The sequence below is a fragment of the Desmodus rotundus genome, chromosome 9, assembly GCF_022682495.2.
Source record: "Desmodus rotundus isolate HL8 chromosome 9, HLdesRot8A.1, whole genome shotgun sequence".
Taxonomy (NCBI): Eukaryota; Metazoa; Chordata; class Mammalia; order Chiroptera; family Phyllostomidae; genus Desmodus; species Desmodus rotundus.
This window is the reverse complement of record NC_071395.1, coordinates 55,904,075-55,918,366: the sequence shown is the minus strand read 5'-3', so window position 1 is coordinate 55,918,366 and position 14,292 is coordinate 55,904,075. Positions and strand designations below refer to the sequence as shown.

The window sequence follows — 14,292 nt, the reverse complement described above, 5'->3', positions numbered from 1 at the left end:
CTTTAATCTTGGCTAATGTAATGATGATGTGCCTTGGTGTGTTCCTCCTTGGGTCCAGCTTCTTTGGGACTCTCTGAGCTTCCTGGACTTCCTGGAAGTCTATTTCCTTTGCCAGATTGGGGAAGTTCTCTTTCACTATTTGTTCAAATAACTTTTCAAGTTCTTGCTCTTGTTCTTCTCCTTCTGGCACCCCTGTGATTCAGATGTTGGAATGTTTAAAGATGTCCTGGAGGTTCATAAGCCTCTCCTCATTTTTTTGAATTCTTGTTGCTTCATTCTTTTCTGGTTAGATGTTTCTTTCTTCCTTCTGGCCCACACCATTGATCTGAGTCCCAGTTTCCTTCGCATCACTATTGGTTCCCTGTACATTTTCCTTTGTTTCTGTTAGCATAGCCTTCATTTTTTCATCTAATTTGCGACCAAATTCAACCAATTCTGTGAGCTTCCTGATTACCAGTGTTTTGACTATGCATCTGATAGGTTGGCTATCTCTTCATTGCTTAATTGTAGTTTTTCTGGAGCTTTGATCTGTTCTTTCATTTGGGCCATTTTTTTTTTTTTTGTCTTGGTGCACCTGTTATGTAAAGGGGTGGAGCCTTAGGTGTTCACTGGGGTGGGGTAACGCTGGTGGCTGCGCTGTGACTTATACACGGGGGAGGGGCTGACAGGGAGCAATGGTGCTTGCTCCACTCTGCTGGATTTCAGTCACTCCCTCTGCTACCCACAATCAAATTGGGCCCATCTGGTTCTGATTCCCGAGTGGGTGGGCTTGTGCACACTCTAGGCCCCTGTGGGTCTCTCCAACAAACTCTCCTGTGAGGCTGGGAGTTTCTCCTGCTGTCGCCTCAACCCCCATGGGTGTTTTCAATCGGAGGTTTGAGGCTTTATTTCCCTGTGCTGGAGCCCTGGGTTGCAAGGTCTGTTTCGCTCCCCCGCCATCCCTCCCAGTTTATCTATGCGCAAATGTGGGGCCACAGGGTCTACTTTGTGGGGTCTGCTAGTTGCAGCCTGGCCTGCCCCTGTTCCACAATCCGCCACCTCTCTGGGTCCGTCTGCCAGCCGCCACCCTCTGTGAGTCCTCTCTGCCCTGGCTGCCCCTTTCTGCCCCTCCTACCTGGATGAATGTTTCTTCTTTATATCCTTCATTGTCAGTCTTCCATGCGGTTGGATTTTCTGTCAGTTCTGGTTGTTTTTTGTTTTTAAATTGTTGTCCTTTTGGTTGTGATAAATAACATCTTAAAAAATGAAATATAACCAGAATATAAAAGTTGTATATAATACAGTAAGAGTGGTTTTACAAATTATTAGGAGAAATAATGAACTATTCAGTAGATTTCAGGGTGACAAGGACTTAGCCACTTTTACAAAATTAAAGTTGTGCCTTTAATTTATCCTAATTATTTCAGACATTGATTTGCTCTGTGGAACAGAAATCTAGAAAGCCCAATGAGAAATAGCTGTTACTCTTGAATTTCACAGTCCGGGGGAGGAAGTCTAGGCATGGGTTGGTGGCCCTAACACACTGGTTGTGTGCATTCCTTTCATCTGGTTGTTCCACCATCGCTAAACAGTGGTACTTTTGAATGTTCCAAGATGTTACACAATATGTTGTAGGCAGCAAGGTGGGTGATAAAGAGGGGAAAGGGGTCCTTTCTTTAGGAATAAAACCAGAAATTGCATAACTCGCTTCCTCTCTAATTCTATTGGGCAGATCATAGCTGTGAGAGAGACTGAAAAATGGATCTTTATTCTGAGTGGTCAAACATATTGCCCAAAATTAGGCCCTTTACTTCTATTTTAGAGAAAGTAATCATGAATATTGGAGAATACCTCTGCTGCACACATTATAAGCCAAAATAAATTTCAGATAAATTAAACTTTTAGATGCAAAAAATGAAGCCATGAATTATTGGTAAGTTTATGCAAGAATGTGGAAAATAAACCTCTCAAATATAAAAATTAAAAGTATTATTCTAATCAAGTTTATTGACCTAGGACTTCCATTTTTAGTTATTTATCCTGAGGAAGGAAGAAAAAAATGTGTGCGAATATTTAAGTGCAATTGGTATCACATTATTGTGCATATTAATAAGAATTGAGAGGAATGGGAGATTGTTAAATATCCAACAATACAAGATAGGTATGTTTTTATATTTACGGTTTTTTTTTAATTGTTATTCAATTACAGTTGTATGCCTTTTCTCCCCATCCCTCCACCCCATCCCAGCTGAACCCACCTCCCTCCCCCCTCTCCACCCTCCCCCTTGGTTTTGTCCATGTGTCCTTTATAGTAGTTCCTGTAATCCCCTCTACCCACTGTCCCCGCCCCCACCCCCCACCCCCGCCCTGGCTATTGTTAGATTGTTCTTAACTTCAATGACTCTGGTTATATTTTGTTTCCTTTTTCCTTCTATTGCTTATGTTCCAGTTAAAGGTGAGATCATATGGTATTTGTCCCTCACCTCCTGGATTATTTCACTTAGCATAATGCTCTCCAGTTTCATCCATGCTGTTGCAAAGGGTATAAGCTCCTTCTTTCTCTCTGCTGCATAGAATTCCATTGTGTAAATATACCATAGTTTTTGGATCCACTCGTTTGCTGATGGGCACTTCAGTTGCTTCCACTACTTGGCTATTGTAAATTGTGCTGCTATGAACATTGGGGTGCACAGATTCTTTTGGATTGGTGTTTCAGGGTTCTTAGGGTATAATCCCAGCAGTGGAATTGCTGGGTCAAAGGGCAGTTCCATTTTTAGTTTTCTGAGGAAATTCCATACTGTTTTCCACAGTGGCCTCACCAGTCTGCATTCCCACCAACAGTGCACTAGGGTTACCTTTTCTCTGCATCCTCTCCAACATTTGTTTGTGGATTTGTTTATGTTGGCCACTCTGACTGGTGTGAGATGATACCTCATTGTGGTTTTAATTTGCATCTCTCTGATGGCTAGTGATGCTGAGCATCTTTTCATATGTCTCTGGGCCCTCTGTATGTCTTCCTTGGAGAAGTGTCTGTTCAAGTCCTTTGCCCATTTTTTAATTGGGTTGTTTGTCTTCCTGGAGTGGAGTTGTGTGAGTTCTTTATATATTTTGGAGATCAGGCCCTTGTCTGAGGGATCATTGGCAAATATGTTTTCCCATACTGTTGGTTCTCTTTGTAATTTGGTGCTGTTTTCTTTAGCCATGCAGAAGCTTTTTATTTTGATGAGGTCCCATTTGTTTATTCTTTCCTTTATGTCCCTTGCTTTAGGGGATGTGTCTGTGAGGATGTTGCTGTGTGGAATGTCTGAGATTTTCCTGCCAATGTTTTCCTCAAGGACTTTTATGGTGTTACGACTGATATTTAAGTCTTTTATCCATCTTGAGTTTATTTTCGTGAATGGCGTAAGTTGGTGATCGAGTTTCATTTTTTTGCACGTAGCTGTCCAGATCTCCCAACACCATCTGTTGAAGAGACTGTTTTTGCTCCATTTTATGCTCCTGCCTCCTTTGTCAAATATTAATTGATCGTATAGGTTTGAATTTATTTCTGGGCTCTATGTTCTGTTCCATTGGTCTATGTGCCTGTTTTTATGCCAGTACCAGGCTGTTTTGATTACAGTGGCCTTGTAATACAGTTTGATATCAGGTATTGTGATCCCTCCTGCTTTGTTCTTCTTTCTCAAAATTGCTGCTGCTATTCGGGGTCGTTTATGGTTCCATATGAATTTCTGAAATGTTTGTTCTATATCTGTGAAATATGTCATGGGTACTCTAATAGGGATTGCATTGAATCTATAAATTGCTTTGGGAAGTATGGCCATTTTGATGATGTTAATTCTTCCAATCCATGAGCATGGTACATGCTTCCATTTGTTTGTATCTTCCTTAATTTCTTTCTTCAGTGTTGTGTAGTTTTCTGAGTACAGGTCTTTTACCTCCTTCGTTAGGTTTATTCCTAGGTACTTTATTTTTCTTGTTGCTATATCGAATGGGATTTTTTCCTGATTTCTGTTTCTGCAGTTTCGTTTTTGGTGTACAGGAATGCCTTTGATTTCTGGGTATTGACTCTGTATCCAGCTATTTTGCCAAATTCATTTATTAGGTCGAGTAGTTTTTGAATGGAGTCTATAGGGTTTTCCATGTACACTATCATGTCGTCTGCAAACAGTGACAGTTTCATTTCCTCCTTTCCAATTTGGATGCCTTTTATTGCTTTTTCTTGTCTGATTGCTGTGGCTAGGACGTCCAATACTATGTTGAATAGGAGTGGTGAGAGAGGGCATCCTTGTCTAGTTCCTGATCTTAGTGGGAAAGCTCTAAGTTTTTGTCCATTGAGTGTGATGTTGGCTGTAGGTCTCTCATATATGGCCTTAATTATGTTGAGGACTGCTCCCTTTATTCCCACTTTGCTGAGTGTTTTTATCAGAAATGGGTGCTGTATCTTATCGAACGCTTTTTCCGCATCTATTGATATGATCATGTGATTTTTGTCTTTGCTGTTGTTTATGTGATGTATTATGTTTATTCATTTGCGAATATTGTACCATCCTTGCATCCCTGGGATGAATCCCACTTGGTCATGGTGGATGATCCTTTTAATATACTGCTGGATGCGGTTTGCTAATATTTTGTTGAGAATTTTAGTGTCTATGTTCATCAGCGATATTGGCCTGAAGTTTTCTTTCTTCGTTGTGTCTTTATCTGGTTTTGGGATTAGGATGATGTTGGCTTCATAAAAAGAGTTTGGGAGTCTTCCATCAGTTTGGATTTTTTCGAATAGTCTGTGAAGGATAGGGGTTAGTTCTTCCTTAAATGCTTTGTAGAAATCTCCTGTGAAGCCATCTGGTCCAGGGCTTTTGTGTGATGGGAGTTTCTTGATGACTGCTTCAATTTCCTTTGCTGATATTGGTCTGCTCTGGTTTTCTGCTTCTTCTTCAGTCAGTTTTGGAAGATTATATTTTTCTAGAAATGTGTCCATTTCATCTAGGTTTTCAAATTTCTTTGCATACAGGTCTTCATAGTAATTTCTTACGATCCTTTGTATTTCTGTGGTATCAGTTGTAATCTCTCCACTTTCATTTCTAATTCTGTTTATTTGGATCCTCTCTCTTTTCTTCTTGATAAGCCTACTTAAAGGCTTGTCGATTTTGTTTATCTTTTCAAAGAACCAGCTTCTGGTTTCATTGATCCTTACAATTGTGCTTTTAGTCTCTATGTCATTTAGTTCTGCTCTGATCTTGGTTATTTCCTTCCTTCTGCTTGCTCTGGGCTGTCTTTGTTGTTGTTCCTCCAGTTCTTGTAGGCATAGGGTTAGGTTGTTTGTTTGAACTGTTTCTATCTTTTTAAGGCATTCCTGTATTGCTATGAACTTCCCTCTCAGGACTGCCTTTGCTGTGTCCCATAGGTTTTGGGTTGTTGTGAGTTCGTTTTCATTTCTTTCCAGAAAGTTTTTGATTTCTTCCCTCATGTAGTTCTTGACCCATTCATTGTTTAATAGCATGCTATTCAGTCTCCATGATTTTGAGTGTTTGGGGTTTTTTCCTTTGGGGTTGGTTTCTAGTTTCAGTCCCTTTTGGTCAGAGAAAATGCTTGGTATGATTTCAATTATCTTGAATTTGTTGAGGCTTGCTTTGTGTCCTATCATGTGGTCTATCTTTGAAAAAGTTCCATGGACACTTGAAAAGAATGTGTATTTTGCTTCTTTGGGATGAAAAGCTCTGTATATATCAGTTAAGTCCATATCCTCTAGGGTGTTGTTAAGTGACACAATATCCTTGTTGATATTTTGTTTGGAAGATCTGTCCATTTTTGATAGTGGGGTGTTAAAGTCCCCTACTATAATTGTGTTGCTGTCAACATATTTCTTGAAGTCCTCCATGATTTTCTTTATGTGTTTGGGTGATCCTATGTTGGGTGCATATATATTTACAATGTTTATGTCTTCTTGGTGGATTCTTCCTTTGAGTATTATGAAGTGACCTTCTGGGTCTCTCTTTATGGCTCTTCTTTGGAAGTCTATTTTGTCTGATATGAGTATTTCTACCCCTGCTTTTTTTTCCTGTCCGTTTGCTTGGAAAATTTGTTTCCAGCCCTTCACTTTCAGTCTGTGTAAGTCTTTTGTCCTGAGATGGGTCTCTTTTAGGCAGCATATGTGTGGGTCATGTTCTCTTATCCATTCAGCTATTCTATGTCTTTTGATTGGAGCATTTAATCCATTTACGTTTAAGGTTATTATCCATAGGTAGTTATTCATTGCCTTTATTCCTACCTGTGTTCCTCTCTCTTTCTCTTTTCCTTCCTTTCGTTACAGCAGCCCCTTTAGCATCTCTTGCAGAGCTGGTTTTGTGAAGGCATATTCTTTTAGACTTCTTTTGTCTGGGAAACTCTTTATTTGGCCTTCTATCTTGATTGAGAGCTGTGCTGGGTAACGTAGTCTTGGTTGCAGGCCTCTGGTTCTCATTGCTTGCAATATTTTTTGCCATTCTCTTCTGGCTTGGAGCGTTTCCATTGAGAAGTCCCTTGCTAACCTTATTGGGGCTCCCTGTTATGTTACTTCCTGTTTCTCCCTTCCTTCCTTTAAGATCCTCTCTTTGTCTTGGAATTTTGCCATTTTCATTATGATGTGTCTTACAGTGGGCCTCTTTGGGTTCCTCTTGCTTGGGACTCTCCGTGATTCTTGGATTTGTACGACTTTTTCTCTCCTCAGATTAGGGAAATTTTCCATCATTACTTTTTCAAACAGGTTTTCTATCCCTTGCTCTTCTTCTTCTCCTTCTGGTATTCCTATTATACGTATATTGTTATGTTTCATGTTGTCCTGCATTTTCCTTATTGCCTCTTCATTCTTTCTGAGCCTCTTTTCCTTTTCTTGCTCTTTCTGGGTGTTTTTTTCTTCTTTCTTCTCCAGCTCGCTGATCCAATCCTCTGCTTCATCAAGTCTGCTTTTCATTCCTTCTACTCTGTTCTTCAGTTCAGAAATTTTATTCTTCATTTCCTCTTGGCCCTTGTTGATAGTTTCTATGTCCTTTTTCATGTTGATACAGTTTGCAGTGAGTTCATTGTAGTTTCCCTGTAGTTTCTGGTAGTTCTCTCTGAGCTCAGAGATCTTAGTGAGCCTCCTGATGACCATTGCTTTGAACTCAGTATCTGATAGTTGACTTGCCTCTTTTTCAGTTAGCATTCTTTCTGAGGCTTCCTCCTTTCCTTTCATTTGGGAATTGTTTCTTTGTCTTCCCATTGTTTGTGAGACTCTTCTTGTTAGCCTCTGCTTCTTCAATTGATCTGTTCTGACTCCCTGCGTTTATGGTATGAACTTGTATGGTGGAATGCCAATGGGATTCAGTGGTGCTGTCTCCTCAATCTCCTGTGCTCACTGGTCTTGAGCTGACGTTTATGGGTGTAACACGGTCTAACTCTAGTCTTTTTAGCACTCCAGGTTTTGTTGTCTCACCTGTGGCAAAAAGAGAAAGGGGGGAAGAAGAAAAAAAAAAGAAGGGAAGGAAGGGAAAAGGAAATAGAAAAGGAAAGAAAGGAAGGAAAACGGAATAAAGAAAGATCAGAGGCAAGATAAGAAGGAATTTTAACAAAAATTAAAACAGAACAATAAATAAAAGATAGCAGGAGGAAGGAAGAAAAAAGGTAAAGGATGGAAGGAAGAAGGAATAAAAAAAGAAAGAAGGACAGAAAGGAAGAAGGAATTCAGAGGGAAAGGAGGGAAGAAAAAGAAAGTTTTCTGCTGGCTTTAAACTAGTCAGGTTAGTTCTGATGATTGTCCTGTCTGTGGAACAGGAGCGGGTGGTTGGAAGGATTGGTTTCACTTTTCTCCCTTCCTGGGCCACACTCTTCACTGTTGTTCAGCCTGCAGTCCAGTTCCTCATGGTCCTTCTGCTATCCAGTAGGCCTTTAGTTCACCAGTTGTGTTGTCCTTGAGTTGCACCAATTAGGGGCAATTCACACTCTACCTTCTTGCTCTTTGCTGTCTTAGATGCTAGGGGCTCTAGGTGCTGATATGGGGTAGTTCAGCCCCCTACTGGGTTGAGTCTTTCCGGGGAATGCAGTCTCCTCTAGCCCTGCAGCTCCCTTCTGCTGGGTGTTCTGCCTTAGTCCTAGAGCCAGTAGGCCCTGCAGGGCTCTATGAGCAGGTGTTAGGTAGGCGTTGTAGGTGTGGTCCCTGGCAGGCAGCCAGGCTGTTGATCAGCCAATCCAGCCACTTTGTGCTTGGGTCGCCTGCAGCCTGCCCATCCAGCGGCTTTTGGCTTCAGTCTCACGGGTGGGCGGGGCTGCTTTGGGACTGAGTCATGCGGCACTCAGGTCCACTGTTTTGGGCCTGTGGGTGGAGCAGCTAGCCTCTGCTCCAGATGCTCACCCACCTGAGGTTTCAGGTGTGGGCGCCCCGCAGGGTTTTCGTGTGTGGGCCCCCAGTTCGCTAATCTGCGTGCACGCAACCGGGCTTCAGATGAGCGCATGGGCTGCTTATCCCGCGTTCACAGTCCAGCGGCAGAGCGGGGAGGGGCTCCAGGGGCCGCGGCTGCTGCCGAGAGTTCTCTAACTAGCCCCTGAGTGCCTCTATTTTCTTTTTCTTTTTGAGAAATTCTTCCTATTGAAGCCCCCTGGTCCAAACAAGCACCTGGCCTCTCACAGTTCAGCCTGGCCCTCTCCCAAGAATCCTGCAGCAGCCCCTGTGCCTGGGCTGAGGCTTCTGCCGCCCTTGTCGCCGCGCGGGTCCCAGGTCCCGGGGACCTTATTGTCCTTAAGCACTCAAAAATAAGGAACGCTTCACGAATTTGCGTGTCATCCTTGCGCAGGGGCATGCTAATCTCTGTATGGTTCCAATTTTAGTATATGTGCTGCTGAAGCGAGCACTATATTTACGTTTTTATGTTGAGTTGATTCAACTCTAGAATGGAATACTACACAATCATTAAATATTTTTTTGCAAAGAATATTTGGCCCTGAGCAGTGTGGCTCAGTTGGTTGGGCATCGTTCTGCAGAAAGGTCATTGGTTCAATTCCCAGTCAGGGCACATGCCTTGCTTGCAGGTTTGGTCCCCAATTGGGGCATGTTTGAGGGGCAACTGATTGATGTTTCTCACTTCTGTTGATGTTTCTGTCCCTCTGTCCCTCCCTCTCCTCTCTCTAAAAATAAATACATAAAATAAAATAATACTTGATTTAATAGAAATATTCAACATGTGTTTTAAGTGGAAAAATTACAAAAGTACACATAAAATATGATCCCATTTTTCTAAAGAACATATTTGGGTAGATAATAAAACTAAAAAGGTACAAAACTGTCCACAATGTGTATCACTATTTGCCTATGTACTTTCTCCAAACATTCATAAAATATTACTTTACAAGTAAAATCATTTAAGATGTAGAGACTAAATGTTAGTAGCCTTTAAGATGCATGTGGTGTAATGCATTGGACTCCTGGGTGATGCTGCTGAGGGGCAGCATAGACACAGCTGTTGGTGGCTCTTGATGGACTATGGAATTCTATGTTTGGAAGAAGGGAGGAGCCTTTATGATGGCAAAGTGATATGGAAGAGTAAAGTACATTCAGGGAACAGTGAGAAACAGATTGTGTGTTTGACATTGTTGCCACCAGCCTGATGGGTATAAAATAGCTTATTATTTTTTAAGTTTTCATTTCTCTGACTGCTAGTGAATTTCAGCCTCTTTCTCATGATGTTCTTGTCTATTTGACTTGCAGTTCTATGGGTTATTATTTATATCTTGCTTTCTACATGTTTGTTGCTTCATAACCTTTTTTGATGCAGGGCAAGCCAACTGGCCATTTAGATTCTCCCTGGCATCTGTGCCACAATGTCCCTTAGGACTGTTAGACTTGTCATTTAAGACCTGAACTGATCCTCTGTACAGGTCTCTCTGCTGAGAGACTGGATTTGCTACTGAAGCTGGATAAGCCCCAGGCAGGAGGAACTGGGAGACTCACTCCATCCCTCTTCTGTGTACAATGGATGAACAGAACACAGATTTCCAGCCCCTAAAACATCTGAATGAATTAGGTGCCTTATCAAGACATGCAAGTATGTAGCTGTGGGATAAGGTCTCTCTAGCTCTGTCAAATGCCACCTTTGATAAATGAACCAGCTGCAAATAAAACATTTCCACGACAGGATTTCAGTGATACATGTGACTGCAGGTGGTCTCAAAGGACACTCTGAGAGAATGGGGTGTCTTTCTCAGTGATCAGGAAGTGTCTGTGTTCACCATTCTAATCTGTTGTTGCCAGTTGTCTGCAACTGATTGTTAGCAAGTCAATAGGGAATGCAGCCAACTGCCAGGGAGGTGTTGGTCATTGTGTCATCATACTGAGCAGCCACTGAGACTGGCCTTTTCCCCTGGGGCCCTTTCATAATTAAAATTTTGTGGATTGTTGATCTCTTTATCACTGCCATGAAAGAAAAATCAAAAGAAGCCAGCCTTGTCTTTATGACTAACATTGCTTGGCTTTCTAAGGAGAGGTTGCCAGAGGATGAACACCCACTAGGAATCCTCTACTTCCAGCCCCCACCTGAAGTTCTCCACCTGCTCACTGTACCCTTGTCCAGCATTAGCTGGGAGCACAGTCTTTGTAACTAGTTCAGACCTGTTTACTGCAAAATAATAATAATAAAATAGACATCTGTGCTTCCTGTTCAAAGCAGTGATCTCTTTGATATCAAAATAATCATGTAACCAGAGACATTAAAGTGGACCCTGTACATCAGACGGGTCCCCAGGTCAAATGAAGAGAGAGAGACTTGCTCAGTCACATTGGTCAATGTCAAGATCAACACCCTAGCATGTCTACCCTGACAACAATGTGAGTGTTAGACTGTTTAGGGATGATTTTCAGGGAACCTGTGAGAACTGTAAAATTGCATGAATTTTTCATTTCTCCTCCTCCTCCTCCCTGTATTCCTCCTCCTCCTCCTCCTCCTTCTTCTTTTTCTTTTTGTGGGAAAGAGCCCATGGTTTTCATCAGATTCCCCAGTGGGCCCCAGGTTGAAAATGAGTTAAGAGTTACTATTCTAGTTGCTGGGAGGGGACTTTCCCATGAGCAGGGACAAGTCAGAAACCTCAGCCATATTCAGTGGGACCCACAGAGCAGAGGATAGAACATTTGGTGGAGGGGAAAAGGAGACTACAATGCTCTTTCAACTTTTGATTTTATTCTTGATGTGCTCTTTTTTCTCATGAGGGGAATGTGATCAAACAGAGTTCTGAGTGCCCCTATTTAGGACTCTCCTTCCTTCTTTGATGCTGAGGGACCCCAGGTGAGGCTCGGAGGATGGATCACGGGAGGGATGGACTCAGCAAGCTCATTGTTACGCCTCTCCTATTCTCACTGATCCTGTTCTTAGTGAGGAAGCGTCAGAGGGTCAGCTGGACCAGATGGGATCAAAAGACAGAAGGCAGCCAGTTGGGCTTTGACTCAAAAGAGTAGCAGGAGCTGAGAATTTCATGCTCTTCTATCCAAGTCTGCAGCTAGAGACCAGCCCTGAGCCTAACTAGCGACAAGGAGGCCCAGCTGAGGACTAAGCGGCTCCATGGGGACAGAGAACATGGGGACTGGCCACATTCCACATGACTGACATGTTTCCTATTGATGGTCCAATGCACCTCAGTGCCTTCAGGGCCCAGCAGAAAGGGGTTGTGTGGAGGCAAAGCAGCCTCATTTTCATAGCAATGACAGGAAAATCGGATTTGCTGCCTGACATACATTGACCAGCGCACATTTATTTACACACAGATATGTGAGTGTGTGTGCTCTGTGGTAACCAGAAATGACCTTGAACCACCACTCCTTTAGGTGATCCCCACCATTGGTGTTCGTCAACAACGGAAACACTGAAGACCCAGGGACCACTCTTCTTTCCCCTCTCATAGTGTCTAGACTCACGTTCACACGTCCAACATGTCCAATAACACTGGGGTCCTGTGTTCCAGTAAGCAGCAAACACATGTGCTGCTGCTGCTCCTGCATGGCAGAACTCAGCTTTCCAAGCTACTGCACCAGTGTCCTGTGTCTTAAACAGTTACTCATCTATTCTGTCAGCATTTTTCGAGGGTACACTTTGTGAGTCCCTGTTCCAAGAGCTGGAGACTCAGAAAACAAATGTTGTGGCCTTTCATGGGGCTTGCATTTTGGTGGAAGGAAGTAAGCAAACAAACAAACAAGAACAGTTATGTGAGACAGGGATAATGGCTTTGAGAAACAAAGCAAGCGGGAGGGATGGAACTGCCAGAAGTAGGGGGTTGGTGTGTGCGCATGTGGTTTCAGAGGGAGAAGGCCTCATTGAAAGGGACAGAGGAGGAAGGAATGGCCTATGCGAAGGCCCTGAGGCAGGAGCACACTTGGAGGTTAGCAAGGCTGCCACAGAGGGCCCAGAAGGTCAGAGAGGTGACAGCAGCAATAGTCTGCCACCCAGGAGAGGAATCTGACTCTGATACATTTTTTAATCATTTTTTTCTAAGCGCTGGACAAATAACTGTTTTTTCCCCCCAAAATTTAAACATGACAGAGTTTCTGGAAAAAAGTTTCGATGATGATTTTCTCATACTCTCTTTTTTTTTCCCAATCCTTATCTCCTCAGACCTTCTTTAGCTCTCTAGTTGCCCACTTTCTTGTTACATAATAGCTTAAGATTTTAACCTTCAAACTCAAAACCCTGTGGAGATCCAAAGACAGCTGGTGTCAGTAAACCAGACTCATAAGGCCTGTGTTGGGAGAGAAGGGCTAGCACCTGGCCCTGGGACCAGTGTGGGCCCTGGCCTCATGTACAGCATAGTCAGGCTCCTGTCTCTAGCAACCTGAGAAGAACCTGTTAGCTTTTGTCCACTGCCTGCTGTCACTGGCCATTACTGCACCTACTGCCACTGCTCACACCTGGTAGCCACAAGCAAATAGGATGTTGGCCCCAGTTACAAGTCCTGGGCTTTGTTTCCAAGACATGGCAGAATTCACTGAGGTCCACGGCCCACCATCCTCCAAACCTACTTTCTTCCTTTGTGTCCTTATAAACCTCGGTCACTGGCCAAACATGGCCATTCCCTGTGACAGTGACTGGGTCTAGACACTGGGTCATCACCAGATGGTGCTGGTTGTTCCTCCTGATGACAGTTGGAATCTAGTCACTCCTTTCCTCTCCCCTGCTCTTAGGCTTGTCTGTCTGGTCTTTGCCACCCCGGACTCCAGCTGTCCTGCCCAAACTATTCTCTTCAGAGTAGTGAGATCATCTTTCTAGAGGGCAAATCTGAGCATATCATGCTTCTGGATAACTTAGAATAAAATCCAAAATTCTTCAGGTGACTAGCAAAGGCTCTGTGTGATTTTTCTCCCTTGCCTGCTTCTCTAGCTTATTACCACTCACCTGTCTCCCTTGTATCCTAAGCCCCAGACTTCCTGCCTTTTTAGCCCTCAAACATGCCAAGTTACTCCCATCCCATGCTTAACATGCCCTCTGCCTGAGATACCCTCCTTTGTGTGCTCCTTGCCTCCATAATGCCCACTCACCTGTTCGGTCTTAGCAGGTGTGGATCTTCCTCAGGAACACCTTTCCACATGTTTGATTAAATTAGATACCCCTCTGATGTGGATTTTCTACTCATGGAGCTTTTATTTTGTAGCACTTTGCAAAATGGTCATTGATCATTAAGTGATTATTTATTGTCTGGACTATAAATGCAAGGATTACTTCTTTCCTTCTACCATGTGTTCCCAGCATCTGCTAGAGAAATTTTATTCATGACATTTGTTAAACATGATGAGGCAGACATTATTTGGGAAGACTACCACAGTGGGGTTTTGTAGTGGAAGAGAGATCGAGCTAACCCCAAATACAGTGAGGATAAGTGAAGATTATGTACAAGGAACAGGATGAGTCAGGGGTCAGTAGTTGGAAAATTAATAACAGGAAACACCAGGGCTAGGAGATTCCTGCTAGACCAGTTCAACAAGATTCTTGCTGAAGGCAGGCCAAGGTGATAAGATATGAGGGAGGGATAAGGAGGGATCTGATCAGATATTGAGGAGAGGGGGTATTTTCCAACACTGACTCAGCAGGATTCTTACCAGCCAAGGTCAGGGTCCTGAGAGCTGAGCCAAGCCTGACTAGAGTTGGGTTAGGGCAGAATCTTTGTCTCACCTAGAACAATGCCTGGCATATAGTAGGTGGTCAAGAAATATTTGTAAAGTGAAGTAAGTGGCTGAGAATCTAATGGTGAAAGAACAAGTGTGATTAGTGATCTAGGTTGCCCACTCTAATTTTACCCCTAGCATGAATATACAGATGGTCCAGCTCT

At 43.0% G+C, this 14,292-nt stretch overlaps 1 non-coding gene and 1 pseudogene across 1 annotated transcript; both read right to left on the bottom strand.

Annotated features, from left to right (window-relative positions):
* Window positions 1-8,789, bottom strand: part of LOC112304991 (proteasome subunit beta type-1 pseudogene) — a 30,267-nt pseudogene extending 21,478 nt beyond the window's left edge.
* LOC112305290 (U6 spliceosomal RNA) lies at window positions 8,739-8,841 on the bottom strand. The gene has a single exon (XR_002974816.1). It is a non-coding gene; the product is annotated as a U6 spliceosomal RNA (small nuclear RNA).
* Window positions 8,842-14,292: the final 5,451 nt, after the last annotated feature.